Genomic DNA, 9,236 nt, shown 5'->3' on the forward strand with positions numbered 1-9,236 from the left:
TAAAGCATAATAAATATTAAAAAAAGCACGACATTGTCTTAAAAAAGCAAAAATGAAGCATGACCAAAAATTAACATGAATTAGTCATAAAACTGAATAAAAAAAATTAATAAAATTAAAAAAATAATTAACTACCGTGTATTTTGTAAGATTTGCAGTAGTAAAACTGTCTCTATTTTCTGACAGAATGTTTTTGTGTATCGAACGCTTTACATCCACTGAAGTTATCGGTAAACACTTCATGCAAGAGGTATTATTGTCTAGTAATTGTTTCCAGCCTTTGTTTTTCAAAAGAACACATTTTTAGTTTATTTGAAATTGCAGTTGCAATATCTCCATTAGCTTCATTTAACTTCTTTTCTGCATCTAAGATAATATTTATACATTTTGTCAATGGTTTAACCGTATGCAGATCAATAAATTTAACTATTCAGTCGAAAACAATAATAATCCAATACAACCATTTAGTCCGTATTCCAGGTTTTCAAATTTGTTATTAATTAAATTATTTTTTTATTTTCTTATATTACTTTAGTATAATATACATATAAAATGTTCACAGCTGAAATAACTGAAAAAGCAAAAAAAGCATTTACACAAAAAAAAAAAGCCAAATAGAGCAAAAATAAATTGGTTTATTTAGAAAAAGAAAGACGTGAATTGAATTTATATTTAAAAATTATAGTTCTGTCTCATACATAAAAAAAGAAGTATTTGCTTTAAAATCCGAGCCCTAATTTTTACTATTCACATTTTACTCGGTTAATCTTACTACTTATTTGATATTTATCTAGTTTTGTTGCTCAAATTACATGTTTATTGTATTTTAAATACATGATGCCTGACTCGAGAAAAAAGAAATTCAACGAGATATTTACGCGTAAGGAAATAAATCTTGTTCATCAGAGTATTTAACTACAATTTATAGAGATTTACGTTTTCGATTCGTTTTACTTATAACTAGGGATGGGCCGATTCTAAAACCGATTTTTGGTGTCAGTTGAAACTGGGTGATATCGGAAACATCGGTATCGGTTTTTTTTTATTCAAAACCGATGTTCGAACCGATACCGTAACAAAAAAAGAACTACTGGCATAAAATAATATTTTATTATCACAAAATACGGACAGTACAAATAATTTATTATTGTCAACAAATATTAAATATATATAGATTAAAATCAAAATTTACTTTTTTCTAATTTTATTTTCATTTTCATGTCCGTTGAATCTGTTATAACTTATAATTAATATAATTAATTATTAGTTATTATTTTTGATTTTTATAAATTGTTTGTTATTATTTTTAATTTTAATTTTATCGTTTAAATAATTTCAGATTAGAAAAAAATCTGTAAAAAGACTAATAAGTAAACGATTTTTGTTATTCATTTGTACATTTTTTTTTTTTATTCTTTAGATGTTATTTGTTTAATGATATGTCTGTATCATAACAGTTTATTCGTAAATAAAACTGCATAGGTACTTGCAAAGATAAATTATTGCTCAAATTATGTAATATCGATTTTATAGGATATCGGATTAATTTTAGTATCGGTTCACGATTTTTACCAAAACAGTTGGTTTTAATATATACCGGTTGAATATTTGGGAATATTGATTAACATTAAAAAGTGATATCAGTCTCCATCCATCGATACTTAAAACAGATAAATTTCGTTAAAACGTTCTCCTGAAAATGAATAAATAATTCTAACACAGCGATACGTTTGTGCGATGGACAGTGATTTTGCTTTTATAATAATAATAACAAATGATTAAACGGAACCGAAATGTTATCCGGTGGGTTTGATGTACGGGGGGAAAAAAAAACCCCCGTGCTAAGTTAGCCACGCTGACAATCGCAATAACGACCGCGTTTCGAACGGCGTTTTTTTTTTTTTTTTGTTATTAATCGCTAAACGCATTGAACGGGTTAGGTATGTAATGCACAATCGTTCATGGGTTCGTGTACGCGGACAACGGAGTGCAGTCTAGTCTACGCGGCGTTTATAATATCATTCTTTGTGTATTATTTAACGAGACCGCAAAAAGAGCCGGACCGTATTGGTCGTTACATCAGAATAAACGAAACTGGTAGCCGCGTCATTATATCTGCTGCGAAGCGAAACGCGTCCAAAACAAACGTAATCGGTGCACAGTGGTACGAACATTGACGGCGCCAGGGACGGGCCAGGTAGGGCCATGGCCCTACCAGTGGCCCTACCACTGACCTGACCTTAGACATAATAATATAGTCATTTTTCATAAGCAAAATATATTAAATAATGGTATTTATCGGGCGTCGCCCGATTGCGGCCCAAAGTAACCTTTTTACCTTTTCACCTATCCCGATTGCGGCCCGTACATAGCAGGTAGGAATTACTAATCAAGTGGTTATTCAAAAACAAATAAATATCCCAATTGCGTCCGATACGTATTTTGACATCGTAATCAACTATCGTAATCACGATTCACACGATAACCGATATTCGGCGTGGTAATTTCCATAGGTGTATACAACAACTACTAACTATTTTTTTATCATAGACAATTTATTATTTTAATATTCGACTATTTATTGACTATTTACTGACATAATTGTATTTCATATCTTTATATATTGTAAAAAATTTATTATTTTACTATTTGTTACTACAATCTTGTAATTATACTTTTAAAATAAATATTAAACATTTTGTGAACCAATGTGTGTCTGGACGCAATCGGGATACTTATATTTGGGATAAAATACGACTACCTGGATTCGGGCCGTAATCGGGCAACTCCGTATTTATCTTTTGTTGAAATCTAATTTTGGTGGCCTTACCTAATAATTGTTGGCCTCCCGTTGGCCCTACCAGCAAAAAATCCTGGCGCCGCCACTTGGTACGGACGTGTGTGTGTGTGTATAGGGAAGGGGGTTTATTATTACTAAAACAATATTAATTGTAATAATCGATACGAAACATACGTAATGGTTGCAGGGGCGACTCGTCGGAAACTTTGAGACTGCGTCTCACATTAAAAAAACACTTAGGTACCTGTAAATAATAATTATTTAAAAACGTATAGAAACATTTTTATTTTTATTGAAAATATTTTATAGCGTTTTCTCTATAATCATTATTATAAGTATAAGGCCACAAAATATAAAACCTATAAAACAGTTATTTCGACGGAAACACTGTTTTAGTAATTTTGACGACGGTCTCGCCGTTTCGGTGAAACTGACGTCCGACAGGTTCAATCCTAATGGTTTGGCTTGTTGGACGGAAGGAGCCGGGGAGAATAATCCACGTATTATAGACGCTATCGAAACTGGGTTCTCGACAATAATTTCCGTGCCGTCGTCAGTCGCTGTTACTCCGTTATTTGCGAATTCGCGAATTGCAGAGTTGAATTAATTTAAAAAAAAAAAACGTACAATTAAATAAAGTTAAAAATGTTAACCGAATATTAAATTAATTATTGAGTATAATTAATTTTTCAACGAAAGGGTTTTCCTTGTTCGTTGTTCCGTGGAGTTTATGTTAAAATGTTTAAGGAAAATTTACTACGAGCCGCTACCGAATGGTTGTACCGGGGATCTGGCAACCGGGAAATCGTTCCGTAGTCTTTGCTCTCGTCGAACCACTGTCCGTACTTACGTTCTATGAGTCGTATACAGCACATAGGTTCAACACACCGCGCGACTCTTCCGATTTGTATTTCAAACGGTTACACCACGGTAACTTACACGACGCGATCGAATGACAGCGTGACCAAGAGGAGCGGTCACCAATCCGTGTAACGCAATAAACGGTACACGTACGTATTTTTAACGCGTTCGTCAATGATGCAATGCAGGACGGAAGAAATATTCAAACATTATTTTAGACGAGGTGGGAAGGGGGTGGTACTTTTAAGAAGTCATAATCGATAGTTATATACATTCATCCGATGGCCATAGGTCATTTTCATTCGGATAATAAAACTAATTAACAGTTCCGGGACTGATCGTTTCCACCCTTCCGCTGTTTAGGTTGTAAAAATTGTCTAAAAAAACCATCAACGATACATACCTACGAATCCATGATGATATCAAATCTTTATTATCTCCAAATGTACCGCAAAAAACGTTCCATTCTGATAGACGTCTGAGACTATCACGAATCTCATCAGTTTGAATTCATATTATAGTCGTACACCACCATACCAGTCATAAATCCGCACCGGAAAAAAAAAAAGAAAAAAGTAAAATACTCGTTACAGGCTTTTCAGTGGTTTTCCGTTCTTAGATTTCTACAATTTTGTTTGCTTATGTGTATACTAATTATATTTAAAGTGCGCTACGTCGTTAAGCTATGATAATAATAATGACTAATCGGAACGTAAGTAGACACATTTCATAAACGATTATGTGTCAAAAACCTAACGTGTTTGACGCCAGTGGCTTGCAATTAAAATGGAAAGTTCTTTGTGAATCATCTTACATGGCATTATGTCGCAGGTTCGCAGCGTGTTTTTAATATAACGTTGTGTTTGTATATTCGGTTCCGAGTGTGAAACAAATATGGTTTTTATGATTTCAAGAACAACGCGTTGGCCGCGTACATAACATAAAGGTCGGTAATTTTAAATTGGTTAATTTCTTGTAACGTAATGTGGAGCGATTATATACATCAGCCTATTTTCGTTGAGCACGTGTAGTGCAGATACCAAAATACACCTGATTTTAACGGTTTTTAAACGTGATTCACATCCACATAATAAATATGTCGTCGTCAAATCGAAAAAAATAGCCTTAAAGTGAAACAAGCATATTGTAAACATCAGCTAATTTATTATATATTATTTTCGTTTTGATGTACATACGTGAAGCTTGTGGAAGTCAGCCAGCGAGATTCATGACATTATAATAGTGTTCGTCGTAAAGAAAAATTTTGTCACTCTGCATAGATATATCAAAGGTGACGCGTCATGACGCAGAGAAATTAGAAACGAATTTGCATCTTTGAAATGTTAAAAACGCGATTTGTTTTTTTGATTTTTTTTATTACACTTCAGACTAGCGGCAATAGATGAAAGAATAATGCAACGATTTACTATTTATAAATGTTATGGGCTTACAAATAAGTATATGTGCTTAGTATGTTGACATATTATACCGTTTGGGTTTAAACAAAATTAATTTTTTACGCCCCGTGAATTGCGATCTGTGATATAGGTATTTTTAAATGTAATGTAGGTAGTAATGTATTGTATAAAATAGTATAATGATAAAATCGATCGGTGAAGTCGGTATACGGTCTCGGTTTGATAAATCCGACAGATTATCGTAGAATTGTAGAATTATAACCGTACGAAATTCATTTCGCGAGCCATTTACACGTCCTAATTATATCCGTAAGAACATAAATTTATACGATTTTTCGCCCGTTCAATAATCGCCACACGAACGTTTACTAAACATATAACAACCATACACATACAGGTATAATCACGTATTTCTATCGGCTATTTTTTACGGCGTGTACGCACGCAGCCTGTACGCATATTATACGTATAGAATAACTATATATTTCATATTATTAAACATTGTAATAAGTATGTTAAGCGTAAATTTATTTAAAAATTCACTTTTGTTCTACGAGAAACGCAACACGGATAGTATAGTAATAATAATAATAATTATAATATATTATACGAATACCGTGGCGTATCGTAAAAAAACGTTTTCAAGTTACCGGACGATTATCGTTTTATTGCTATTTCAGCACCGCTCTACGGCGGGATTACGGGTTGAAGCTAAATTATGTATAAATATAAATGTAAATATTGGATGAAAAACAAATTTTATTTTCTCTGCCGATATTTGATTTGAATTGTATGGAGAACCAATAAAAAACACGACAGGGCGAGTACCTGAAATACCTGAAATACGAATGCACACGAGTCACGTCAGGTCTGTATATTAAAAAATAGATAATATGCGTATACTGATTTTATGCGTGCGAGCGCTGTATTAAAAAAATGTATTCGGACGGTGAACAAATTTGCATCGAGCGAAAAAAAAAAATCGTCGAATTCTCACCGATCGATGTGATATGAAAACGAAACAACGGAAAAAAATAAATAAAAAGACCCGAGTGCGAAGAAATATATATAATTTGATATACATATGCGTGTTATACTATGTCTAAAAGTGTGAACTGGTCGTCGCTTTCGGATTCAATGTAATTGTCGTAATACTGGCACGAAGACGATATTATTTATAATAAATTATCGGATATGATGCAACGCATACAATTCGATAACGGTAGAAGGTACGCGACAGAGGCTGTTATAAGACACTTTATGGTTAGTAAATTGTGTAACGATGATGATGATAATGATTTAAAGAGGATAATTTATTGAGCTGTTTTTTATTTTTCGATTGACACGTGTATTTATTTGCGAATGTAATTATTATTATTATATGACTATACAACGACTAAAAATTACTGAACTCGAAACGATCGTATGTTTGTCTATCGTTGTCATTATCATTATTATACATATGTCTACGTACTGTCGGACGTATATCGGTTAAATTATTGTTTCCGTCGATTGTCGTTTGATAAACAGTCAAGCGCGCGCGAGAAGATCAACGCGACCGGCATGTCCGACCGTCTCCGCAATGGTAACATACGGAATAATACGCACGATCATGTACACTGCACCACATATTTCACCTAGTATACCTTGTGGTGCGCTGTAATTATTGTTATTATTACTGTGCACAAGCGTACGTACCGGTTAGAATTATTATTTATTTATTTATTTCCATTACACGGGGGAGCTGACATTAATTGGCAAATGGAAAACTAACTGAACTGGCAAAATAAACAAACTGCTGACCGGAAATGTCGGATGCGGGGCGAAGAGAGGGTTAAATCGTCTAAAAAAGAGATGGGAATTCGTACGGTCGAGCATATGCTAATTAGCGGACGAACGCGACGCCGACCAGACGAAATCGAGACGGTACGTACGTTGTTACGTTTAAGTGTGCGCCCCACATGTGAGATGTTTCTTCGTTGCCATCTTCGTCTCTCGTCAAAACACCGATCGGTTTACACAAACGTTGCGCAAACTAATACACAAACACTGTGTCACTTTATCATTTTTAACGAGCCTCTTAAATATATGGACCGAGTGCATATAAATGCATAATACACACACATAATATACGCACTTGCACTTGTAAATAATTGCACATCATAAGACGCACAGGTACATATAGGGTCTAATAGATGGTGGCTTATCGCCCAAAATATTTGTCTGGTACCTCACATAATAGTTACAGATACAAATTAAAACGTAAGAATCATTTATCATAATGATACCAAAGAAAAAAAAAAATTAGCACCCTCAAAAATAAAACCCTAGTTGTGCCTAAACAGGTACCTGTTGCCAATGTCGGATCTAGGGGAGCAAGTGGGTATGTTTGCCCCAGGCGCAGTTAGTATAAGGGCGCTCTTAAATTAACGAAAAATAAAAAAAGTTATAAACATACTCCATATACTTGTATACATCTTCGTAAGGACACTAAATTTTTATTAGCTACGGACATCAAATTTCCTAGATCCGGTACTGCCTGTTGCGATCACCTTAAAACTCGTTAGTGCAGCACCAACTCCGACATCGCATCAGTATTATAATATCGAACTTGAGAATCAGTTTTTTTTATTTTCAATAATACCGTGTCTGTAAGCTGCATTCGATTGCCCCGTTAGCTTCGCAAGCAGCCCCAGTTACCCGAGTACCCTGTTCCATCCATGTAAGCCTATGCTAGTACTTCGAATATATATTACGTTTATTCGTACAGTGAACGAAATAATACTGTTTATATATTGTTCTATGCGATGGCTCGAAAAGAAAACGGCTAATTTTCAGTTTTCCACGATTAAATATTGCTGATGTGATCATGGCAGTTTGGTGATCGCGAACGCACTTTCTGCATTAATGTTGGTACGCGTTGGTCGTCGATAGCGCAATGATAAATAAAAATTCCAACTTGATACGTGTCAGTCTTAAACCGTGTACTATACCGTAAGTTAGTAAAGTTTAGCGCAAGTGTATGCGTATTACGATATAACAAATACAACCTGATGCAGATGTAGGCGACGGTCTCGATTGTATACGGTGCGAACGTGTTGCGAAACTTTCCGATGCGTTTGGATGGCGTATATAAAACATGATTTACACGCAGGGTTGCCGGCAATTTTGTTTAAAAAATCCAGACATTTTTCTATCACGAAAAAATTTCCTTCTTTTGACGTATTATAAAGGTAATTTTCCGGAATAACATAATAATATACACATATATTTACTCTTTAAATGTATCTATTTTATATACACGTATATTACCTATATTTATGTTATTTTATATTTTATAATATATGTTTAATAAACACGATGATAAAATAGTAATATTAAGGTAATATCTTAGACCGCATTTTTAATAAAGCAACAAGCATTATTAATTATAAATTGTAAATTTATTTTTCCATCCATTAATATTTCCAATCGTATGTTTCTGGCTCTCCACGACGTTTAAAAAAGCAGTACCATCATTTAATATATTTAAGAATGCATTATATTTAATTATATCATGCAGCATTTTCAAATCCCAATTGAAAGAATTATATGATAGGTTTTGTTTTAAATCATGAATATTTTTACTAACATCAACTAAATGCACATGTTGATATTCCTTGGTTACATAAATTAATTAATTGTAGTTGATTGTTTTCTAGAACTTTCAATCCGTTTATGTGAAACGTCATTTTCATGGTGTTGCATATCCGGTTTATCGTCATGAGATATTAAAATGCCTTTCTAACATACTTTACAAAGACCATACAAATTGTTATTTTTCGATATTTTAAACCAAGTATATGAGCTTAACCATATCCCACGACAAGTACAAAGAGGTTAGGATAAGGGTTTACCTTCTTTGTAGGAATGTGAGAAATAATTTGTTCTTCGGAGTCGCTCATTATTCGTTCAAAATCAGGACGGTTGGCAGCCCTGTTTATACGCAAGCATTCCTATTGCGATCATTTGCCGATATTTATTATAACAAAGAACTAACATTTTCATAATAATAAAAATAATTATAATAAAGTCTGTTGGTCACATTCTCAACGCATATATACTTTTGAGATGTTAACCCTAGACCGTGGTCTTGGAAGATATCTACTAATATCGTA

This window comes from Sipha flava, unplaced genomic scaffold (genome assembly GCF_003268045.1).
Source record: "Sipha flava isolate LNK unplaced genomic scaffold, YSA_version1 101_pilon_pilon, whole genome shotgun sequence".
Taxonomy (NCBI): domain Eukaryota; kingdom Metazoa; phylum Arthropoda; class Insecta; order Hemiptera; family Aphididae; genus Sipha; species Sipha flava.